This window comes from Ambystoma mexicanum, chromosome 4p (genome assembly GCF_040938575.1).
Source record: "Ambystoma mexicanum isolate Mex_15411 chromosome 4p, UKY_AmexF1_1, whole genome shotgun sequence".
NCBI lineage: Eukaryota > Metazoa > Chordata > Amphibia > Caudata > Ambystomatidae > Ambystoma > Ambystoma mexicanum.
This window is the reverse complement of record NC_090927.1, coordinates 1048476251-1048501983: the sequence shown is the minus strand read 5'-3', so window position 1 is coordinate 1048501983 and position 25733 is coordinate 1048476251. Positions and strand designations below refer to the sequence as shown.

Here is a 25733-nt window from a genome sequence, read left to right as displayed (position 1 = left end):
AAGAACAGCTACCGGAATCGAAGATTTGCCAGTTTGCCAGCTTTGTGACCAGTCCCCGTGCAGTGCAGGAGCCCCCCAACGTCCTCCCTCTTGTCCCCACGACTGAGGCTCAGGAACAGCGAGATCTGCAGGAACAAAAGTCTTCAGCTGTATCTTTTTCTTCAAATAAGGAACTGTGAAAACCAGAGAGAAAGAGAACTTACCTCTCACTGCGAAAATGCGTACTACTTTGGCAGCTTGCAGGCCTAGTCAGCTTGTGACCCGACATATGAACCTTTCTTCCGTGAACTACTTCTAAGAACTGTGGCAAAGACTTTTCTGTTTTAAAATACCAGAACCATTTTCACTGATACAAGACACTAGCTCATTGACTTTGGCCTACCAATTGCATTGAATCAACTCCTCTGGTGAACTCAAACTATTCGCACTGTTTTAGAGTAACTGTAATATTCGTTTTTATTAATGTATGCCTTTTTGCTCCTACTTCAATGCCATTTTGCTACTACTTCAAGGGAGCTCAGCTGCTTAGTAATCAGTGCTGTAGTATAATTTGTGTGTGATATTGGTTGCCTCATTTAGTGAATGCTTTATAAATGATTGTGTAATAAATTAAAAAGTGTTTTTACCAAGAAACCTTGAGTATCAGTGTCTATCTGAATACCTGTCATTTTAGACCTTTGTGTAACTCCCTTACAAGCTCACATTCACTCTTGAGATAAGCCTGACTGCTCAGCTAGCTACCAAAAACTGTGTAGTACAGGCTTATACCAAATGTTGGTTTTGCTTACACCTGTAATCATAGTTGTGTGTAGTGGTCCCAGAGGGTACTGCATGCAAACTGGCGGTGAGGATAAATTGTATAGTTGTTACATTGAGAGTTCTGCTTTACTTTTGTTCAGATAGTAACCTTCACAAGGCTAAGCACCACTAGAAAAGCAATTTCATCATGCCTAATATGGATAACTACAGACAGGAGGCCCTGATCATTTTAACAGTAGATAAACTGAAGGAAATGTGTAAGGTCAGGAACCTCCCTGTTAAAGGAAAGAAAAATGAATTGGTAGAACGATTGTTGGAATTTCAAAGTCTGAGAAGTGGGTCTGTTACACCTACTCCTTCAGCAAATGTGGAAAATGTTGATGAGGATGATAATGATTCAGAGTCTAACTCTAATGCTATTGAGGAGCCAGAAGAGTCAGAGGAGTCTCAGCATGTGAGCCCCACTGCACCTCTACCTGCTCTTATGCCTCAATCTTTAACCACAGGGACCCTACCAGGTCGAGTACTGAGTCCAGGATGTGTCGCTCTTGAAAAAATTAGACTTGAGTTACTGTTCAAAAGGCTCCAAATGCAAACTGAAAGCAAACATCAAGAAATCAAACTCAGAGAAATGTAAATGCAACATGCTCTTGAAATGAAGAAATTGTCTCTTGGAAATGGTTCTATCCCAGAGTCTTCTAGGTCTTTCAGCCCTAAGAGGCTGTCTTTGTCCTCAGTAAATAAATGCATAAATCCTCTGGTATTCCACGATCCAATTAAACATGTAGAAATTTGTGACAAGTGTTGACGTTAGCTCTTATTGCTTAAGCTTAGTGCCTCAGCCAGCCAGCTCCACGGTTCATGTTTTGTGTCAATTGTTCTGCAATTCTCATCCAACTCTTTCCGCTTTGATGGATTGTTAGGACAGTTGAACGTGATTTTCAAGGGTACATTGTGTTGTTCGCTTGTTTTTAGTCTTTTCCATGCTAACTAATCTATTGCCTTGTAGGGAACTCACTGTGTTCATATTGGAAGAACTTTTTTTAAAATATAAAGCCACATTTGTTTCTCCGAGTCTGGTTGATCCACAACACTACCAGTAATTTTGAGCTGTTAGCAGTCCTTTCAGTGGGATGCCAATACAATCCGCCCTAATCCTGCAGACATCCTCTGTGCCACACAAACATGCACACAACGATGCACATGACCCAAATTGTAGATACATCGATGCATGCAGGATGTAAGTTCTCCCATGACTGATGCCCTGCCTCTCCATCCCACACAGGCACGGCTCCAGACAGCGATGCCGAACACGCCACGTCATCAGGGAAGACACCTGCACGCATGGTTCGGGGTGAGGATGACGCCACTAGGTCATCAACCTCTAGGGCTGCAACGCACAAGACAGGAGGGACACAAAAATCACACACCAGTGCCCAACACGGTGCACAGCCCCAAGACCAGGAGGAGCAGGCACCAGCAACTGGCACCCAGCAGCAGTATGCCGGAAGCATCTGTGCCATCAAGGCTGACTTGCTACAAGATGCAGCAGCCAGAAAGGTCGCACCAATGAGGAAACAACCCCCCCAGCAGGCACCTCCTTGAGGGCACACATTCAACGGCCACAAGCTCCATGGGCAAGGTGGCAGCCTCAGCGCAACATAGCGGTGAGGAGGATGATGGGCCTGTAGGACCTACCATGTGGGGGGATAGCCAACACCCCCCAAGCGTGCAGGATACACCACAGTGCTCCCCTGAACATGTGGCTGGTGCCCACAGCACTGAGGACGAGATGGCTGAACATGGCTTCAGCCCCGTGATGAGCATATCACCACCTCCCGTACAACCATCTGGAGGCACAGCCATACAGGACATTGAGGGACGGCTGAGCCGAATGGAGACCAAACAGCAAGCCATGCATGACATGGTCAAAGAGCACTTGGCCGAAGGGGAGGCCACACACAGGTCTCACAGGGGGAACACACAAGCAATAATCCGTGCAGTGAACCTTGTCGCGAGGCGGGTACATGAGGGCATCTTAGCCTTGACACAGACTGTCGACCGTATGACTGGAAACATGGTGCAAAAAGTCCTGCCCCGGCCGAGCCACAACCACCATCAATGAGCACTACACTTCTAAGCTTTATGCAGTCGAGCCCTGTGCGCAGGTCCCTGCGTAGTCTGCGCCGGCCGGAACCACACACCCCTCCATCCAAAAGGGGGCGACACTATCCAGGGACACTGGGACATGCAATATGACAGTCCTGTTGAACTCAATTGGGCTGAGGGGGCGTGGGTTTGTGGGGGTGTTGGGGGTGGGGGTGAGTAGTTTGTAGCGTAATGCGGGTGGAAGGTTAAATTACATTAATATACCAGTTGGGTGAAAGAAAGTTACATGACTGGACATTGCTTCTTGAGTGTTTGTCAATTTATTGTTCAACAGTGAACAGTGCCCAGAGTCCCCCAATCCCAGTGCCTAGTGTCACACATTACCGGCACCTTCTGTGACCCAGTATATCAGAAATATTGTGCTATCAATGTTTGGCGTACAGCACGGCCCTCGCGCGCATCGTGTCACACATTATGGCACCTTCGATGACCCAATATATCAGAAATATTGTGCTATCAATGTTTGGTGTACAGTACGGCCCTAACGCGCATCGCGACATGGTCGATGTGCAGCATCTTCTTCTTCATCATCATCTTCTCCCGGTGGTGTCTGGTCCATGTCAGGTGGCAAAGGTACGTTGCGCAGGATGCACATGTTATGCAGCATGGCACATGCCAATACAACCTTCTCGAGCCCATAAATGAGTGAACCACCCGACCTGCTGAGGCAGCGAAACCGTGCCTTCAACAGGCAAAAGGTCTGCTCTATCACCACACAAGTGCGTGTATGTGCACGATTGTAGTCCTCTTCGTGCCGGTTCAGTGGATGCCTGACAAGGGGTGAGGAGGCACAGCTTCAGGGGATAGCCAGCGTCACCTGCATGGGAGCAAATTAATTGTGATTTTGAGTACTCGTGCCATTCCATGTGTGCACTACCTGTACATTATTCACGTCCATATGCAATACATTTCCAATGCCAGCTATTGCCATCACATCTGCGCAAATATCAGGCCTGTGTACTACTACTCAGCGAGCCATGGTGGGGTTGTGGGTGACGCACACTACTAAGGGACCTTGACATAAGATACACCACTCACCCAGATGAAGTGTGAAGGTCCATGATGTACTTACATGTGAGGGGTATGTGGCAGGAGATGATACCAAATGCATTTTGAGCACTGTATGATGCATTTGGCTGATGTCCTACATGTTACAGGTGGGTTTGACCATCATGCTTTCAATTAATTGATGACGCCATGCACATGTCCCTCGACACCTTCACCCATGTGACCATGGCACGATGTGATTGGTGGTATGGTCCACCAGTGTAGGGATTCCTCCCTTTACTGATGCAGGGTGTCCACTGGCATGCTGGTACTCTCACCCCCAACCCCCGCCCCCGCCCCCAATCTACCCCATGGCCCAGGAAGCAGACAGCTTGCATATGCATATGGTCCCCCCCGCCCAAATGAGCACCATGGCCCTGTGGTCAGACTTACCCAACAACCAGGCACGTCAGCAGCATGTTGTTCCATGTAGCGGGGGAGCGTGGAGTTCAACAGCACCATTGAATCATGTGTGGATCCTGGGTATCTGGCACAGCAATGTGTTATCATCTTGCTTGCATTACACACCATCTGGACATTGATGGAGTGGTATTGCTTCTGATTGCGGTACACCACCTTCACGGCATGCCTGACTTCCAACTCCACATGGGTGCAGACCGTGGCACATCATGTGTATGAGTGGCTCGTGGTTGGTAATTAGATTGAATTTAGTGCCCCATACACATGTCCTAAAATAATCCATGGCCCACGTACACGGCAAAATTTCTTTCTCCACTGTTGAGTAATTTTTCTCTGCATCTGACAGCGCTTTTGAAGCAGATGTTTCAACATGTGCGGTGTCGCCCTTCTTCTGGGTAAGAGTCGCTCCCAATCCGTATCAGTGGTAATAAATGTCTTCCATTGGGGATTGCAAGGCCACAGACACGGTGCCCTCAGTATCTTCTCCTTCACTTCTTCAAACGCCTTTTGCTGTTCCTGTCTACTCTGCTCGTTTTTTTAATAGTTCTGTCATTTGTGCCGCCATTTTGGAAAAACTGGGAACAAATTTGGCATAGGACTCATTCAATCCTAGGAAGGATCTCAATTCTTCCTTGCTAGTTGGTGCAGGGGCCTTCACAATGGCCTAGAGCAAGTTTTTCGTGGGACTGATTCCATTTGATGAGACGGTATACCCCAAGTACTCCAGTTCCTGCACTTTAATCGCACACTTATATCGTAGCTGCACCCCGGCATCTTGCAGTTTGCCAAGAAGCTTCTTAAGTGCACTGTCATGCGCTGTCACATTTCCTGCAGAAATAAGGATGTCATCTTGAAAGTATGACACATTTCTGTTGTTTCTCAGAAGTGAGTCCATCATCCTCTGAAAAGCTGACGCAGCTGAGGACAACCTGAACGGCATCCTGGTGAACAGGAAGGTGCCAAATGTGGTGATGAACGCTGACAATGGTCTCGATTCTTTGTGTAGAGGAATCTTATGGTATTCATCGCGCATGTCCAGTTTAGAGAAAACTTTGGCTTCCTTCATCATCAATATGAGCTCATTGATGTTGGGCATCGGGTAACTGTCTGTGAGGTTCAGGCTGCTTAAGTCGAAACAGACTGTTAGATCATTCAAGGATTGCTTCTTGATTATTATCCCAGGGCTCAGCCATTCCGATGACTCTATTGTCTCTATGGTGCCCTTCTTGACCATTCTCTCCAACTGCACCTGTAACGCCTGCCGTGCTGTATTTGGCACTGGTCTTACTTTATGCTTCACTGGAATCACGTTCCGACGTGGCCTGACTTTGTGCACATAGTTTTTGATTTTTCCTGGTTCATTGGAGAATAATCTGTGAAACTCCTTCATCAATCCCGGCGCTCTTCCGATAGCTACGGATAAGACTTGGCCTTCCATGCTGGGATCCAGTTTAATTTTCAGATTGGCCTGTTCATCCCACCCTAACACAGCTGGGCCTTCACCTGCAATGTATAATCTTGTGTGTGCCTTCCTTCCTTTAAATTCTATGGTGCTGTTGACATACCCCAATAATTGAACTGAAGTACCTCTGGACACTGTTGGTCTATGCTTCATTCTCTTAACTTTGACCTTGCTCTGAGCTACCATGTCTTCATATGTCTCGATCGGCGGAATAGTCAAATTTGACCCTAAATCGGCCATGTCTCTGGTTTCATTTCCATCTACCTTGATGACATAGTGCGGCTTCTCTCTCCCTGCAGTAGTACTATTGACCCTTATGATGGTGTGCGTATACTCCCCGAGGATTCATCTCCTACTGTACAATCGTTAGTTTCCACTGTTGAGATTTTCGTGCCCTTCCACCCACAGGCAACCGCTGTGTGTCCATATCTGCTGCAATTTGAGCATTCTTTGCTCCGGGCCGGACATTCTCTATCGGTTGCTAGATGACGAGTGCTGGCACACCTGTGGCATTTGAAAGGTACGTTTTCCGACCTCTCTCATCCTTGCCATCCCACTTTGGCCTCTTTGTTCCCCCGGTACTGGATAGCATGCACTTCAGAAGCTGTTGCACTTCTTGCCATTTCCTTGCGTCTGCTTGAAGTTTCCTCTACTGTTGTGGTGATCTGAATTGCCTTGTCGAGCATTCTCTACAATGAACTTGTCTTGTACTTTCCATGAGTTGGTATGAATCACCAGCATGTCACAGATATTCTCAGTGTTGTTACCAAAAGCACATAAAGCTGCCAATTCTCTCATCCTTGTGACATAGTCGTCTACACATTCAGATGCGTCTTGCTTCCTGCCACAGAACTTGATATGATGCAAGACTGTTTTTTCTTTATTAGAAAACTGCTTAACAATGCGTCGTATAGCTTCCTTAATGACATCATCGTCATCATCCTCACTTGTTTCAGGATAGAGTACAACAAAAATCCTCTGACCTTCCACTCCCATGGCATTTAGCAGCATGGCTCTCTTCCTGGCTGCGGAATAGTCTGCCCCTCCCAACGGCATCCAAGTATATAGTAAGTAGAGGTTCCCATTGGAGCCATGGGATGGTAGGCCTACCTGGGGCCTGCAGAAAAGAAGGGGGTGGCGTTTCTCCCTGCATCTTGAACACGCGGGCCTTGCTCCGTGGTCCTAGTTGCTAGTTATGTTGTGGAATCAGGACTCTGGACACAGAGGCTGCAGCAACTGGGTTTAATGATCACAGTTTATAACTTATTTACAAAGAGCAGTTAACTTCACTGCTCAAGCTGTCAATGAATGTGGATGAGGAAGCATTTCTTAAATGTCTGTGTCTAAATGGAATCTCCCGTAATGCAGTAGCATCGGTAGGCTGCTATGACTACAGCGGCAGAAAATGTCATTCTCCCGTTGCGCGCTCCGCTTTCCTCGCACAGCGCATTCGCTTATGAGTCTCGCGAGACCGCTCCTGTCGCGGACCCTCGCAAGACTTTGTCTGCAGAGCATCCCTTTGTATATGTGTTATGTTACATATGCTGGACAATGCCCATCCCATGCCATCTGTTGGCTTGACTAATGCTTGTTGTCTTATTGCTATCAAGATGTGACATTCTGTATCGCCTATAATTCTTCCCAACAATATAACCCTATGGATGTGTATAATAAAGATCCAAAGGGATTTATTCCTAGGAAGAATGGACACAACACGAACACCAGGCCGCCAAAAGAACAACAAGAATTTGGTTAAGGATGCAAAACCAAACACAACTAAGCAACAAGACACCACCTCAACGAGGATCTAACCTGGACATGAATGAGGTAGAAAGCTGGGAGCGTGATCCTCCCGTATGGATCTCTTTGGGACTTCGGGTGTTCCTGCAATTCATATACCCAGGTATTACTATACCAAAAACACTTAACAAAACACGGGAGGAGTTTGATATGTATCAGTGAGGTGTAACGTGGCTTACCATGTATGGTGTATGTGATGTCCAGAAAAGCAGGTGGTTGCAAGTCCAGAAGAATGCTTGATGCTCGGTGGAGCAGATGAAAGAAGAAATGAGGAAGCAATCATTCCGAAAACAAACTACCCCCCAACCGCACAAGGACGCCTATATAGCGGTGTGGCAAAGTGTCTAGTCCCAGGAACGCCACCTGCCCCCGACGGCACGAGGACGGCTAACGGCTCACCGCAAACGCACTCGGGCAGTCACTAGTCCATGCGCAGCAAAGAGGAATTCCGAGAGATATTGCTTCCAAAATATTTCAGCAAGGAATCCGGGAGGAAAATCGGTCGGCAACAGGCTGGCAGGGAAGAGTACCAGGGGGCAAGGCAAAGCAGTCCGTTACAAAATTACACGTCCGCGAGGTCACAAGGCAAGCAAAAGTGTGTGGCAAACGTGGAGGCAGACAAGGGCAAGACAGGAGGCAATGTCGAAGAAACAGGCAAAATTTCAGGAACGAGGCAATCCAAAATAATACAGGAACGAACAAGAAACAAGGCATACTTCAGTAATCAGAAGCACCGAAGTGAAGGATGGAAGGTGCCTAAGTACTTCGGGTCACATGACCGGAGGTTTAGGTGCTTCGCGGATTGGAAACTTGGCGTAGACCGTGAAACGGACGCCACAATCTCCATGGCAACCTCCAGTTCCTCTCGTAGCGTGGTTTACCGTTGACTCCCCTTGCATTCCAGGGTCTGTAATGAAAGGACTGTTGAAGAGTACAAAGTGAGATGTCTTTGTGAATAGAAGGAAAGCACGGTTTTCATGTATGCATGCACCACATTGCTCTTATGCCAGGTTCTAGGTATACCAGCCCGGCGTGATCTAGACCCACGGCACCTGTAAACCTACCACTGCCCTACTTGGGTCGGTGCCCCTGCCATGGCGGGTGGTGAGACATATACAGCCTCTACACAGGTGTTAGCAGTAGCGGGCACACCACTGACTTGCGTCACAACTATGATGCAGCGAACTGGACCTGGGCCACACCGGTCGCCCACAACAACGGACCCGGGTCATACTGGCGGTGAGTTCCCCCAAAACAGAAGCCTGTCTGCCCCTCCTCCCAGTGTATTAGGAGGGCCCCCAGCAACCATGCATACTGGAGCCCATTCCGCTCCAACATCCGCCCGGAGTATTCGCTGAACGGGCTGGCCTGGCCCCGAACTCCCACTCATCCCGGCATTCGCCGCATTTTGACGGGTGGTTACTGCATGTCCTGGGAACTATAGTGCACTCTAACTCCAGCCAGGATCTCCACGCCGGCCTCTTCCCAGCCTAACATTTGTTGTGTTGATGTTTTGTACTTTTTAATTATATCTCATGTTCTGATGAATTATATGATGAATATTTTGGTATTTTGTTATATGGAGTCTATTATATTAATAAAACATTTTGTGAATATATATTTACCTTCTTTGCCTTCCTGACCTGCTACACTCCCCCACTTATCGTTAGAAGTTCATTATTTGCATTGTTCTGTGAGACATAATCGCCCTTGTGTTTTGATTTATTAGCTTCCCCTGTGTCCACGACGAAGGGGATACCCATCTCTTTGGTACACTAGGTGCCGACTTAGCCTTGCCGACCATATGCATATGTTCTGGTCTTGCGCCCGACTGGGAACATTCTGGGACACCGTATTAAAAACCTTTTCTGATGTCGTGGATGTCTCCCTTGAACACTCGCCGGTGGGTGCCCTATTTGGCATGTGGGATAACCTGCCGAATAACGGTCTTCGCTCATTTGAAACACGGGTTGTATGATTGCCAAGAGATGTATACAGTTCAAGTGGAAGCATGTCGCCCGCCTTGTCCCAAAATCTGGTTGATAGCACTAACATGGGCCCAGAGCTGTGAAGAACTGTACTTGGACTCTCTATCTCCTACTACTCGCCTCAGCAATGGCGTCCCGCTCTCAGGCTGTCACGCTCAGGATGAACTTGAGTTGAACAGAACTGGATGCTCAACAACAATCTGGCTTTAAACAAAAGCAAAACGGAAGCAGAGTCCCGTGGAGAGTCCCAGTCTGCCCCAGTCCTTTTGCAAGAGAGGAGCTGCAGCAACGACCTGCGTTTGTTTTGTGTGCTGGCCCCTTTAAACATTTGACTGAGGCTCCTAGACTCCACCTTAAAAGGTGTTCGCGGGCACGGAGCGCCGCGCGGAGTCCCGTGGAGAGTCCCAGTCTGCCCCAGTCCTTTTGCAAGAGAGGAGCTGCAGCAACGACCTGCGTTTGTTTTGTGTGCTGGCCCCTTTAAACATTTGACTGAGGCTCCTAGACTCCACCTTAAAAGGTGTTCGCGGGCACGGAGCGCCGCGCGGAGCCCCGTGGAGAGTCCCAGTCTGCCCCAGTCCGCTCCCAGACCGTCCAGGCGTCTGGAGTATGGTTGGTCCTTTCACTCGTCAACGCACGCTGCAAGAAAGACGCGTGACTAATGACAGAATGATGGAAGGCAGCAATGAAAGTGCTGCGGTTACTAGCAGCAAGGTAAGTGGAAATGTGATGAATAAACATTTGCTTTTGCCTTCGGAAGATTTGAAACTGACCTCAACCGAGGGTGTTCCCTCGCTAAAATCCCTAGCAAAAATGATTGTTAGTGGTAATGGAATACAGGTGGCGGCATGGAAATGTGCTAAAAAATCAACACTGCCACAAATTGAGTTGGTAGAAGAAGAAATTAACAATGGCTGTGTGGCAACAACAGAAGGTGCTACATTAATAGATGCTGCTCCAGTTGCATGCTATAAAGCCAATTTACGAGCGGCAAATGAGAAAACATTAGCAGCAGTGACATCAGATGGAATCACAGTAGAAAGCAACCCTGTCGATAACGATGTCAATTGCACATGCGTTTGTGAGCCAAAAGAGGCTATGGGGGATAAAGTTATAGAAATAAATACGGCTTCATTTTTATCACCCTTTGATGTAACAGACCACGAGCTTCTCCAAATTCATGTACCCACCGATTCAGAGAGGTTGAACACGTTCGTGTTTAACCCCCGACTTAATCCTTCATTTCTAGTAGAAGACAAATGTATGTCATCGCAAGGTCCGCACGAGAATCTATGCGGAAACACTGCTCCTCAAAATGAAGTAATTTACGCTCCGAAATTGCATGTTATGCAAAATGAAAGGACAAGCAAAAAGCCTTTAATGCTGCTCTCAGAAAAAAATGTGCTGCTTCGTCTAACTTTGAAAAAGACGGAAACCGAAGGAGAAGAGCTTTCAAAAAAGCATTCTGATGAAACAATGGAAGCTAAAAGAGATTTGCAAAACAAAAAGAATCACATCTTGGTGCACAAAAATGCTATGCTGACTGAAGCTCGTCAACATTGTAATAGTCAGATATGTCAGCCAACAAGTACTGCTTCGCATGTTGTGAATGTCATTCCTGCACAGAAACGATTAGCAGTAGATTGTCAAACAGCTCCAGTAAACTTGAATAAACTATCAGGGCATGATTTAGTAGCTCGCGAAGCACGTTTAGCGGAACGTTTGACAGCTGATTACCAACAAATAAAAGACAAGCTAATAAACAGTTTCAGTTTGAAATTAGAGACACAATCTCAGTCACAGTCGAAACCTACAACGGGCGATGAGGAGCTGCGAAAGTTGCAGCAATCAATCCTACATTTGCGAACAAAAACTCAGACCCAGACAAGTACACCTCTGGCGAAGGGATTGATTTTAAAAAATCAAGCTGCATTGAGCAATGATGTTACCTTACTAGAAGCTCCATCTATAGGTTTGGCAACAGGCAACAAAAAGTGTCTCTCAGTCGCACTTGGACACTAGTATGAGTTCTAACATAACTCAACCAAGTATTGACCCTGCTCAAACATATGATTACGATATGGAACGGAACAACAAAGCGAGTCTATCAGTGGCTGCAGGCATTCAAATACATAATAATGTGCTGGCAGCAACTTCTCTAGCACTAATCCCTTTTACGAAACTGTATGAGTCTTTAAATGACTCTATAAAAGAACAAGGTACACAACTGTCTACTATCCTGCAAAAATTGGAAAAACTTGAACAAAACAACAATACCTTACAGTCTCGAACTGAAAGAGAAGCTGAAATTTCATCGCAATGGCATTACCGGCTAGGTGATCTAGCATCAAGTGCGCACACTGATAATGCAACCCTTATGAATGCTGTTCTGGAATGCATGAAATGGCTGAGGCATAAAGACAATAAGGAAAGTGGGCAGCTTGGGACACATTCCACTCAACTTACTGCTCGGTCTCTAACTACTGCTAAAAGTACTGGATCACAAACTGTATCATGTAACGCTATGAGTGAAATATCAAATGTGCCAAAGCCTGATAGAGCTGTAGGTCCTGCTGTTTCTGGGAAGAAGCAAATCGAAACTCCCAATATAAATGTTCCAGCTATTGTGGTGAGTCATGTTTCATTCTCAAATGACTTTACAAGCACTAACACATTAAAGGAGGTTTTGATAACTGACGCTAACCAATTGAGTAAGCAGACACCTAAAGGAAGAGCGTCAAGCGAGTTAAAGCAGCCATTCTTTGGAATCTTTACCAGTTCCGCTAAGAATTTGGAGAAAAAGCGTCTTGATTCAAATAAACCTAAAGATGTACAATCAACATCTAAGGCTGCAAGAAAAGGTGCAAAACGCAAATAAACTAATACCAAGCAATTTGTACGAAACCTACCTACTCCTGAAAAACTGGGGCTATTTGACCGTAATAAAACAAAGAAACTACAGTTGAGACACCAAGAGCAAACGGATGTGCCATCCAAAGTGTCAAAAGCAGCTGATCAGAAAACTGCTACCAAAATACAAAATTCAAGGAAAAGAGCCAGAATTGATTCAGATTTGGAGATCAGCAAGAGACAAGACGAATCAATTGATTTATGTGATCTTTCAACATATTCCATCGAATCAGATAATACTATGAGCTCTATTGGTGGAAGAGGGTCGCAGCATCAGGCCCAGATGGCTCAAGAAGCTAGTGTGACCACAGGTGGTGGACCTAATAATCAGGAACCAGCTGATTTAGCTAGTTCTAAAGTCCCGGAGCGTGGAGTAGGAAAAGTATCAAGGAATGGAGGATTGAAAGCCTTGATGGCTGCCTCATATCCAAGCGTTAAAGATGTGACAGCAGACACTGCAGAAAGGCCTGATCAAGCCAGATCTTCAAATAGCCATAAGTTGAATCCAAAAATGACTTCAGCTCAAATGAATATCCATAATCAACTCAAGAATAATATGAGGTCAGGGTCCTCTGATGATAAAAAAACAAAGACCTGGAAGATTAGAGTAGAAAATCTCTTTCCTGATGACAAGGACATCAATTTGAACCGAAGAAATTTGATGCACTTATTGCACACAATACCATCACTTCGGACAATTACTTTGGATGATATTGTCATCGTGGAATACATTTCAGAGGATGCTGCTGATAGAATATTCCTGCACATAAAATCGTACGCAGTAGAAAAAACTTTATTTGCTGCAAAGGACGAGCTTTTAGCTTATGGTTTTGACAGCCAGGTGGAAAAGCAGCAAACTGACCAGAGGGAAATAAGTAATTTGTCATCAGCGAGCGCTCAATCCCCAAATGAATATAGAAGAGATGTTTTAAAACAGCACTTTAAACTGAAGTCACCAAAATCATCTAATGAAGTGCGATACCTGCAAAGAAATGACAAAAACTCGAGAGGAAATGCAAACTATAGGCAGACCTCATAACTTACATTTCTCAGTGGAAAGGAATTGTGTGATATAATCTCATGGAATACCAGAGGTTTTAATCATTTATTCCAAGAATGGTCTCTACCCATGGAGAAAAATTTTGTAATATTTCTACAGGAAACTTGGTTGCGTGAAACCCCAATAAAAGATGGTTATACTATATTATTAAATGCAGCTGGGAAAAACAGATCAGGACGCCCATTTTCGGGGCTAATAACACTTGTGAACAATGCTTATGGATGGAAAGTTATCGAAATATATAATCCAAACATATATGTTCAAGGAACGTTGCTGGTGATGGAATCAGAAATAAAAGTGGATGTGAAATGTCTGCTTTTGATAAATATATATTGGTATCCTGTAATGATATCTACAGCACAATTTATTAACGCTGTTACAACGATCATCGATCAGTGTTTAATAACATGCTCAAATCTTGCCATAATAATTTGTGGAGATTTTAATTATTCTTGGTACGAAGATCGGCAAGTAAGTTAATCGGTAGCCCCTTTAGGGCTGACAAGAGGTGATTATTGGAGTCAAGCTCTAAAAGCAAGAAACTGCGAAATGGTAAATGGCAGAGTACAAAGTGATATTCCACCTAATTTCACATGGCAGGGAGAGAACTGTAAAAAAACAATAGATTATTTTTGGATCAATTCTTTACATTGGTCGAAAATTGAACGTTTGGATATACATAAGTCATCTAAAAGCGATCACCAAGCACTGGTATTGACCTTACAAATGACAAGGTGTGGTATAAAACTAACGTATAACTGTCCACTTGAAATAAATCAAGGAGCTAACAGATTAAAAATAAACAATCAACAAATACAGATGCTGAGCAAAAACTTAAAGAACTCGTCTAATGATCCAGCGACAAGAATAAACTTTTCTCCCTTGCTGCAACAATTCTGTATGAAAAAACAACAGCAAAAGAATGTTTGTCCAACTAACAAATATGTATTCAGTGCGCTGGTTAGCTCGGAAAAAAAACAATTGGCCAAAGACTTAAGACTTTTGAAAAAAAATGGAGGCTGTGATATGGCGATTAAAATCAGAAAACGAAAGGTAAAATATCGAAACTGGCTCAAATCATTTAAATTAATAAGAGATCAAGAAAGAGCAGAACTTATGTTGAAGTTGATTGTACAACATAAAGTAAAAGATTTTTGGTCTATCTTGAATACAGGATCACTATGCCAAGATGCAAGACTAGCGAATGGTATTTCTGCATCTGCCTGGGAAGAGCACTTCAGTCTAGTCTTTAACGGCAAACTGGGAACAATAGAGAAAGTAAATGTGGTCTGTACAGAACCTTGGGACGTAGTTGAATCAAAAGATACAAACAATTTTGACATTGATACAGAAATTAAAAAACTCACGCGCGGCAGGTCCTGATGGCTTGTCAAATGTGATGTTGAAAGAAAAAAAGGAACTTTGGGCAGATTTCATCGAGAACCTTTTCCAACTGATATCGACATCAAAAACCATCCCAGCATCGTGGACAACATCTGTTATCGTGCCTATTTTTAAGAAGGGTAATAGAGACGATCTGAACAACTATCGCCCTACTGCCCTTCAGGACACTACAGGAAAAATATTTACAATATGTCTGCAACAAAAGTTAACGTCTTGGGCATATGCATCTGGGCGAATGGATTGTAGACAAACAGGTTTGACTAAAGATACAGGAACGGAGGTGAACTTGCTGATACTAAGCCTATTAAAGCTTGACGCATTGAAAAATAAAAAGAACTTGTTTATAGCTTTTATAGACATGCGTCAAGCTTTTGACACTATAAATCATGATAAATTATGGATGAAACTACAATCATGGTCTTGCCCGCCAGCCTTGCTTCAACCATTGATCGCGTTACATAATGATACCACTACAAGAGTTTGCTTGGATGCTACAGGAAATCTGACTAATGAAATAAAAACCTCTAAGGGCGTTAAACAGGGGTACCCATTAGCTGCCCTATTGTTCAAACTATTTATTTCAGATATTTCAGGCAACCTGGAAAATACTCATCGATTTCCACCCAAAGTGAATGGTCAGGAGATCAGCTGGGCATATTATGCAGATGATATCGTGTTGTTCGACTTGACCCAAATTGGTCTGCAATGACTCTTGAGTAATTTAGTTGCATATTTTCAAGGAAATGAGCTTGCAATTAATACGAAGAAATCAAAAATCATGGCAATAACAGCTGGAGCAAAAAAGAAAGTCAACCAGTTTAAGTGGTCTGTAGCAGGTGAGACAATTGAGAAAGTATCATCAATCCGATATTTAGGCGTGCAAATAAACAGCTCGATCTGTGAATCAGTATGGGTAGCAGAATTGAAACATTGCATGTCCATATTGACAATACAAGGCCAAAAGCTGCATTTTGAATATGGTAAATTTACCCTCCAACCACTACGGACCTTCTATATACAAAAAGTAATCCCTATAATAACGTATGGGGCAGAAGCTGGTTGGAACATTGACCATCGAATTTGGGCTATCTTGGAAGGCAAATTTTGGAAGAAAATATTGCGACTTCCAAGCAGTACCCCGATTGTTGCAATAAGATATGAACTGGGCCTGGAACCATTACATGGAACAATTCAATGGAAATCAATTGCAGCTTTACGAAAGATGCAGCTATCAAAAATTGCTCCAACGTACAAAATATTTGAATCAACGACTAAAAATCCACATGGAGGAATTCTCTTGGCCTGGGCAAATAAAATCAGGAACATCTTGAAAATAGCTGACATTCCATGGCAAATGGTAATAACAATGCCACAACTCGCAAAGAAAAAGTTACGGCAATGGAACTGGATCTTAAACGAAGAACACCGATTGTCAATGTCTTCATCCCTGAACTTAGGTATGTCTTGTAACTGCCTAGACAAAGTTCCAAGATATCTATCAAGATTTCCTTCCAAATGGCATCAGAATAAGTTTCTGAGGCTGCGTCTGAATGTATATAAAACCAAAGAAGTTTTGTGGAGAAGAAAAGATCCGAAGATCGTTGACAATCTATGTCGATTCTGTACAACGGAAATAGAATCATTAAAACATCTAATCATGGAATGTCCCACAATAACCACTCAACGAATTTGCTTTTTGGGCAGATTTGTATCACCTAACATTAATATGGATGAGTGGTGGTGGAGGATGCTAACTGGAAACAATGCGATGTTAACTTGTGCAGTGATAGATTTTTTGGAAAAACTACTGGAGTAGGGAGATGCCTCGTAACATCTTGAAGCAAACCGGTTACAGTATTGGTTGAACCCATATGTATGTGTGGACCTATGTGTGTCTTAATCATCTAATGAAGTGTATTGTGATGTGATTGTTTGTGTTTTGTAATTAAAGTTTTTAAAAAACTAATTGTTACAATAAAAAAAAAAAAGCAAAACGGAACTTATGATAGTGGGTAGTTCAGTCACCATTAAAAAGTTGGATTGTATCTTTGGTTCCTTTAGGTTGGGGGCTGATCGTATTATGCCAGTCCCCAAACTTAAGATTTTGGGGGTGATTCTAGACCAGTCATTGACCATGAGTTCTCACGTCACTAGCATTGCTTGTGCTTCAGCTTATTACATTAAATTGCTTTATCATCTCAAGCCACTTATTAATCAGGCTAGCGCTGAGACAATCGCCAGAGCCATCATTGGCGCTAAAATGGATTACTATGGTAGTGTATTGGCCAGTATCTGCAAACGTGATGTGCATAGGCTACTGACTATTCAGAACAGGGCGGTAAGAGTACTGCTGGGCCTCTCACAAAGAGATCATGTAACGGAGGCCAGGCAGTCTCTTCACTGGCTTCCCATTGATGCACGTGTTAAATACAGGATTCCTACTATAACTTTTAAATGTAGACAAGGGATTATGCCATCATATATGCAGGATTCCATCATCGACAATGTTAATGGCAGAGAGCTGAGGTCTTGCGGACAGAACTTGCTGGTCCATCACAGAAGCAGAACCTCCAAAGCCAAGAAGGGGGCATTCCACTTGGTGGCCCTAAAACTTTGGAATCAACTAACAAACACTTTAGGATTCCAGAGCTCGCTGTCCACCTTCAAGAAAGATCTAAAAACATATCTGTTTGCATAATTCTAGTTTCAATCCATTTCTGCCACTGACTCCTTTGACTCACCTATCATCGTGAGATATACGTTTTTTGTAACCTGTCTGTTTAATTGTCTGCGCCTTTATGCCTGAGGGTCTATAGTGCGCAATATAAATGTAAAAAAATAAAATAATGCCTGGACTGAGTTCCGATCGTACCTGATGGCCCCCCCGACCAATGACCTTATGAAAATTGTAAAAGTGATCCCACTACTTGCCTCATCCCAAAGATCAATGTCATCTACATGCCTCAATTACCGCAAGATATGTCGTTGTCATGATACACTCTAATTCTGTCTCTTTGTTGACAATGATTGACTACTGTAACCACTGTACTCTAACAACTCTGCAAATAAAAAGAAGTTTAAAAAAATAAAATAATCTTCCATGGCGCGCGGTTTACAGTCAGATGAGCTATTTTACACAAATATTTCAGTTTTAGGTGTTACCTCCCTTCTTAAGGGCAGGCTTGAGCCGGGCCTGCAGGGAGGAGCTACAAGTTTCAGGTCCTCGTGAACTGTGAGCCTGGAGGTCCAGAAAGCTTGAACAGCTGCAAGGCCTGGAATCTGCAAACATTAGTTGTGTGTGTTCGTTTGCAAACAGGGCTGTTGGTGTAGCCCTGAAACCCTAAATATAGACTCATTACCTAATTGCCCAAGTTTCTGGTGGCATGTTGTGCCCAGTGTGAAACCGAGACCTCGGCCTTCTCCTTTTCAAAGAAGCTTAAAGGAACGAGTTTATCTTCTTGTGTACTCTGAACTACTGCCTTTAATCAGGTCGGGGAGAAAATATAAAGTGTTTTGTCTCCGTTCCTGTGTAGTTTGGGTTGTAACACATTGCATATTATGGTATTCGAAGAAATCCAGTACACTGACGAATATCTGAGTATTTATAACGCAGGTCCACAGCCTAACAAAAAAAATAATTAAAAGGTGCACACAAACACCCGGTGTGCCTCGTGTTTATTAATTTTCTCTTCTTCAGCTGCAATTAAAATGTTAAAAATAGGAAATAAAAACGAATTAGCAATAAACAGTTTGATTACAATTAGTCGATTCATTTCTGAAGGTAGATACATTTTTGCTGAAACAGCTTTTGACAAAAGCCATGTTTAAATGATTAATTTAATAGGTAAATATGGAAGTATGCTAATGTACTAACTATAACAGCTGCACTCTGGCCAAACCCAGTGCCTCAACTTGTATACGCGATTAATGCTTTTTTCTGTTTTGTGTTCCCTTTCCATAAGCTATTTGCCCCAGGGAACCCCAGTCTCGTAGCGAGGCCGCACCAGCACCTGGGTGCAACGGAAGCAGAGGTTTAGATAAAATCCCTTGGAGCGGCAACAGATATGGAGGTAAAATGTGCACGTAACCCTGCTTGCTGCCCCTGCTAGTTATTGTTACGGCTTCAATGTCCTTATCCAACCTGTATCCGATGTCCTACTCGTTGGAAGTGAAATATTAACAAGCATTGGCAAAGCCCACAGATTTAGCTTTTCTGTAGGCAGACATGTTTTCACTAATCATACATGTTAAACATGACACATTTTACATAAAACAATTGTGTTCATAAACCTTACAATCAAAAGAATAACATTCTGCTACATGGTTCGAAATTGCTGCGAGTTATTTAGCTCCTTCTACCCTAGGAGAGCCTGGTTAGCTTAAAACCAACAGTTACCAGGCGCTGCTTTGGCTCCACAGGCCAACTGGTGCCTTACAGGCATGCTTATTTATACTTTCTGTATTTGAGCATGTGTATAAAGAAGCATTTGAAGCATCATGGATTGTGCGTAATGGACAAAAAGTTAAAGTGTCACATAAAAGTTTAGATTTGCGGCATGCTCTGTACTAGGTCCTGGTTATTCTACCTGGGTAGCTTCTACCTATTAGTTGATGCCCAATACCCAGTAGTTCGTTTTAGCCCCTGCTCATGAAATCTGAATTTCGATCCCTTAGCTATTATTCTTTACCTTGTCTTTACAAAGATAAAATTACATACACTACGAATAGCCTGTGGTGTGACTTTACCAATGCTTGTAATAGTTTACAATAGCCAGCAGCTGGTCACGTGTGGGGAAATGTATGCTATGAACTGAAATGCTTATTCTGGCCATTTATATTTAGCAAAGTTATACATACATGCCTGTGTCTAGTTGGAGGCAGATGTAACACTATTTAACAGCTGTGCATTGGCCAGCAGAGTAGTCTACTGAACCCATTAGTTTTGCACTTTGTTCTCTTGCAATAGATCCAGTGGTTGAAAAGGCATACTTGGCTAAGAAGATGTCATTATAATTATTGCCTTTTTAATGCTGGCCAGTTCAGTACAGTAGTGACCTCAAAGCATGTAAAGCTTGCCTGACTTAAAGAGCATCAGTCCCACTCAGAGGGAACGCAGGCTCCTAGTCTGCTGAGAGGCATTGACCGGAAATTAGTGTGATAATGTCGGATTTAGCTTAATAGCCCACTTAATACATTAACTTCTGGCCATTGTTTATATTGGCTGAATTGTCCCTTATCAAAAACTTTGATGTGACATGGATTTGGAATTAAATAATGTGTTGTTGGTCAGTCTGCCAGACTATAGGTATCCCTCGGCAAATCCCAGAAAACAAGTGTCAAACCCACATACTATCTTTAGCATTTGTCTTTTTACCGTTCAGCTGCCTAACGTCACTTCTATGAGCCAAAACCAAAAATTCACATGACACAGTTTTTTAACAAATATTATAACTAACGATTGTTTGGTTAATAAAATGAAACATCCCCAATTTGTGTCATACCATGTTGATTATAATTAGAGTATTTGATTTCTGTAAAGTTATGTTGATTTCAAGAACATAGAAACACATTGAGATTGTCAGAAGCAGCTGATGGCTGACATAGGTTTTTTCCGTTCAGTGCGGTTTGACGATCTTCGTGAGGTCCTTTCCTCGAACCCTCGTATCTGCTTCTCGTCCACGTCCACAGTGTGGAGTGGTGCTGCCCTGTGTGGCGTGTGAGCGGCTCCTGCCTGAGACCCCCCGCCTCCTCGCCTCCCTATTCACGCAGACAAAGCAAGTGAAACCCTGCTGTGACTGCCGTGATTGCTTTGCTGGGGGAGAGCCAGCAGCAGTGAGAAGTGAAGAGAAGGCTCGTGAAGGAGGGCCCGGGGCCCATGGCGGTAAGGAGAAAGATGTGAGGAATTAAAGAATGCTGTATGCTGCACTGAGCTGTACTAAGCGAGTGATCCCCGTATGGTTGTTGTTGACTGGCCTTAATCTCAAACGACACGTACATATACACATACTCAGGGAACTCTATTTTGGAGCAATTAAAGTAGTGATCAGTGATTAGTGATTAGCAGTCACTGCACTGCATTGGTGCGAGCGGGAGACTGCTGGGAAAAACTCCATTTGATCTCGCCCACACACTATAAATCTTTAAGCTATTGCAAGCAATGTTGGAATGAGCGCTCTTTCAGCAATCACCTCAGCTGCTGAATGAGACTGTGACATGGGATAACCAGCACCCGATACAAATGAGGCACCAGGAAGGGGGGGGGGAGATCCTGAGACTCCCGGCGGGCAAAGCCAGCATCAAATGGGGACTGTGGCAGCGATGGTAACCCCGACCGGGACCAGCAAGGTTCAGAAAAGAAGTGAACCAATAGAGAGCTGCACAAATGTACCCATAAATGTGATTGTCGAAATTGGGCGCTGCACAATAGTGCCATTGGATCCGCAGGGCAGTGAAACGGAGCCCACGTGTGAGGAGCATCACCGAGGAGTGCAGCGTCCTTTACGATTTGTGTGCCGAGAAGATGCATGCAGGGATGCGTACCTCGATTCCCCCAAAGGATGGGATGGATTGTGAAAGGGGTGTGTTGGGTACGGGCCCCCGTGCAAAGGGGAAAGAGGCAGATGAAGAAATCAGACCAAATAACGTAACAACGTCACAGGTTATGATGGCAAACGAAAGTTGTATTACCGGGAACCATGGTAATGAGAGCAGGCCTGGCCTGGGAACTCTAGAGTACACATAGCCAAAGTATGTTCAGGAAAGTGAGGGTATAGGTATGCCATCAGGCGACAGAGGGTCAGTAGGAGATGCAGGGTCTTCAGGATCATACTCACCACCCCTGAAGAAACAGAAATAAACAGGAGTAATAGGATGGATGACATACCTGCAACTAGTACCCCCATGGGGCAAGGGGGGGGGAGTAAAACATTTGTAGAAAAAGAAAGCAGAGAGACAAATCAAGGTAAGGCATTGGGATCGGCAGGTAAGCCTCCTGCTGATAAGCGACCAGCACCAGGGATCATTGGAGAAGAGGAAAAAAACTCAAAAGAAAAGAGACTGAAATTACAAATAGAGCAAAACGAACAGCCAGAGGGTAAATCCCAGACGGATTGGGGAAAACTTGGTTGGTGGCAGAATAATGGCACCAATAACTTCAGTCTGGGTACCTCTGTTCATAATAAACCAAGAGGTGTTGCACCGGAGAAGAACAGTTGGAAACCGGCCTCCCTGCCTTTCGGCGGAGAGATAAGTAGGAAGCGTTTCTACTTTAGCTCTAATCAAATGCCAGCTAACAAAACTCCATCTGTAGATAAAACCCAGAGTGAGATTACTTCTGAAAATGAAGAAGGTTCAAAGAAGGTCCAGCCAAGGATAATGGTGTCCCTAATTTTACCACCTAAAATAAAAGTAAAGAATGGGGAGGAGCGAGAAGGCGCAGAAAAAAATGATCTTAATAATAAGAACAATTTAATACCCCACTTTGCGAGAATGCTCTATCAGGACAATATACTAATAATGAATAGAGCAAATGTGATAAGGCTGTTCCACCATGTAGAAACTCTGAGTTTAGTGTCAACTAAAGACCTGAGATTGCTAGAGTTCTCAGATAAAAAGGAGACAGACAGTGCTATTACATGTATCTTCTGATTTAGTAAAACAGCGGCTGCTGGAGGAAGCACACCATCTGAGACCCATGGGGTTTGACCTGAGAGAAAGGAAAGGGGAAGAGATCAGTAAGTTAAAGGAAGGGATGAATGAAAGAGGAGAAGATGAACAAAAAACGAAATTTGTTGACAAGGGGGTAAAAGAAGTAAGTTTAAGAGGAGAACGTTCGAAAAAAAAAAGACAGATCAGCATAATCCGGCACATAATGGAGAAGAGGCAAATTGGAGATGGTTGGCTGGTTTGTTGTAGATGAAAATGCAGAAACGATAGCATTCAATACTAAAAACGAAAATGTAATGGTCCATCATGAGCTGAAACACAAGAGGTTCGTCTCACTTATTTCAGGGGAGCGACAAGTTAATCTCAGAAACGGATATACTGTGTTTCCAGGAACTATGGTTACTAGAAACTCCTATAATGGAGTGGTATTGGGTGGTATTAAACCCTGCGTTTAAAAATCAGCTGGGTTGCCCGATGAGTGGATTGATTGTAGCAATAAAAAATGAGCTAGAGTGGACATTAATATATAGCCTCCATCCCACACCGTTTGTGCAGCTGTAAGCAATAGGTCGCCCGATTGAACCAGCAGAAAAGGGTAGAATCCTTATAATTGTGAATATTTATTGGAATCCGGCAGATGCTAGAAGGAAGAATATGCCAGATAATGTGGTCCGTTTGTTTGATGAAGAAAGAGAAAAGTGGAGAGATCCGCTCATAATTATTGTTGGCGATTTAAATTACTCATGTCTTGATAGGGACAACATGCCAATTTTGAAGAAACTACGTCATCATCCAACAAGGTAAAAAGGGGAATTACATGGAGGCAGGCTCTGCAATCTAGAGACTGTGTCATCCTGAATGGCATAATGAAAGGTGATATCCCAGGGAAACCGACTTGGAAGGGAACCATGAGTTCGCAGATTTTGGATTACATCAGTGTTTGCTCAAACATGAGCGGGATTATTGATAGCATGGAGGTTCATGAAACCAAGAAGAGTGACCATTATCAACTAAGAATGGTTTGCAACAACAAAAATAAAGAGCCTACAGTGATATTTGAAGAAAACGGGAGGATAAATCCCGGCCGAAATAGACTTAACATCAAACAAAATGCGCTCGCAAGGCTGACTGAAAAATTAATGGATTTAATTGAATCAGCCACAGAGGGTACAGATAAAAAAAGGTATAAGCTATACCCCATTATTTCAACAATTTAGAACACAACAAAGAGCGGGAGACCGGATGCCATCAATGTTACATAAGCACCCATATGACATTCAGATCGTGGAAAAGAAGAAGCTTTTAAAAAAAAGAAATAACGCATGTAAAACAGAGCAAATCAAACTGAGGGAATACATAAATTAAAACAAAGATACCAAAATTGGTTAAAAATGCATAAAAAAACAATGACAAACCAAGATGCACAAAGCATGTTAGATAACATAAAAGCCAACAACACCACGGCAATATGGGCTACAATAAATCAAATGGATGCCCCACAAGACGCTTTGATGTCAAATACAATTTCAGCAACGTCTTGGGTCACATATTATACAAATGACCAAGAAGAGGAGGAAGAGACACCCCAAAGTGAACACGCAGAACGATTACAGCCGGTCTGGCTCAATATGGAAGCAAAGATATTGGACTTGGAAATAGCAACAACTGAAGAGCTAATAAGGTTAAAAAACTCCAGGGCGCCAGGCCTGGATGGGCTGACGAATGTGCAGCTGAAGCAAAATCGGGAATTATCAGCCATTTTTCTCCACCATCTATATAGAGGGATACTGACAAGGGCACAGATTCCTCTGGCATGGAAGACGGCGGAAGTTGTTCCAATCTTTAAAAAGGGACTTAGAACGGACCCGGACAACTACCGCCCAATCGAATTGCTCGATGTGGCTGGAAAAATCTTTGGGTCAACTTTGTTAAAAGCTTTGTCACAATGGAGTGAGAGAACAGGCCATCAAGATAAATGGCAGACGGGGTTTGTAAAGGGTATTGGCACCTCGGCTAACATCTTTATATTAAACCTCCTAAAAGCAATACAGAACAAAGGTAAAAAATCTACATAGCATTTATAGACTTGTCGAAAGCGTTTGACTCAATCAAAAGATCGCTGCTATGGGAAAACCTTGAGGCATGGAGGTGTTCGAAGATCATCCTGAATAACATCAAAGGCCTGAACAAAAATATGTCGATCAAAGTTAAATTGGATAACATGGTGCATTTGTCCGAATCTATCCCAATAAACATCAGGGTTAAACAAGGATGCCAGTTGGCTCCAGTGCTTTATAACCCGTTTACATCGGACGTGGATAATGCCTTCCTACAAATTTGTTTCTTTCCTCCAAAGTTGGCAGATACTGATATCGGAAGACTACTTTATGCCAACGATATTGTCATTTTGGACCAGACCCCAATAGGGTTTCAGAGACGGCTTGATGCCCTGCAAATGTATCTTGACTCAAACCAGCTAATAATCAATTCAGAGCAATCACAGATTATGGTTTTTGGTGAACAGGAGAGGCGAAGAGCAAAGAGAGAGCCAAAATGGTATCTGAAAGGGCAAAATATAAAAACAGTAAAATCTTGCATCTATGTGGGAGTTAACATCAACACAAGCATCATTGAAGCTCTGCGGATTGCTATGCTTTGGAAGAAAGCGAAAAATCTAGTGGCGTTAGGAAAACACATACTTAAAAAATACTGTGGGTTCTCTCTGGTACCATTAATCTCCTTTTATAGATTGAAAGTGGCCCCAATCTTAACCTATGGCGCAGAGAAATCTTTTATGTTGGATGAGAATATGTGGCCGAAACTGGAAGGTATCTTTTGGCGTACGGTGTTGGGCCTGCCAAAATGTACACCAATTGCCATATTGAGAAGAGAACTGGCGTTAAGATCGCTAAAAGCAATTGCCAGATGGAAATCAGTATCCTTTTATCGGAAATGTATAGAGGAAAGTCCGAAAGGCGCCCTGCAGGTGTTGATAAAGGCATTGAAGGTTCTAAAAGAAAAGCTTCTCAAGGAATGGCAAACCATATGCCAT

The 25733-nt window shown here is 43.6% G+C and overlaps 1 long non-coding RNA gene across 2 annotated transcripts in view; it reads left to right on the top strand.

Annotated features, from left to right (window-relative positions):
• Nucleotides 1-25733, top strand: part of LOC138453612 (uncharacterized) — a 253514-nt gene that overhangs the window by 118968 nt on the left and 108813 nt on the right. For both annotated transcript variants that reach the window (XR_011260483.1, XR_011260484.1), the window contains exon 3: nt 18979-19086. This is a non-coding gene — a long non-coding RNA (uncharacterized lncRNA). The remainder of the gene's footprint in view (nt 1-18978; nt 19087-25733) is intronic.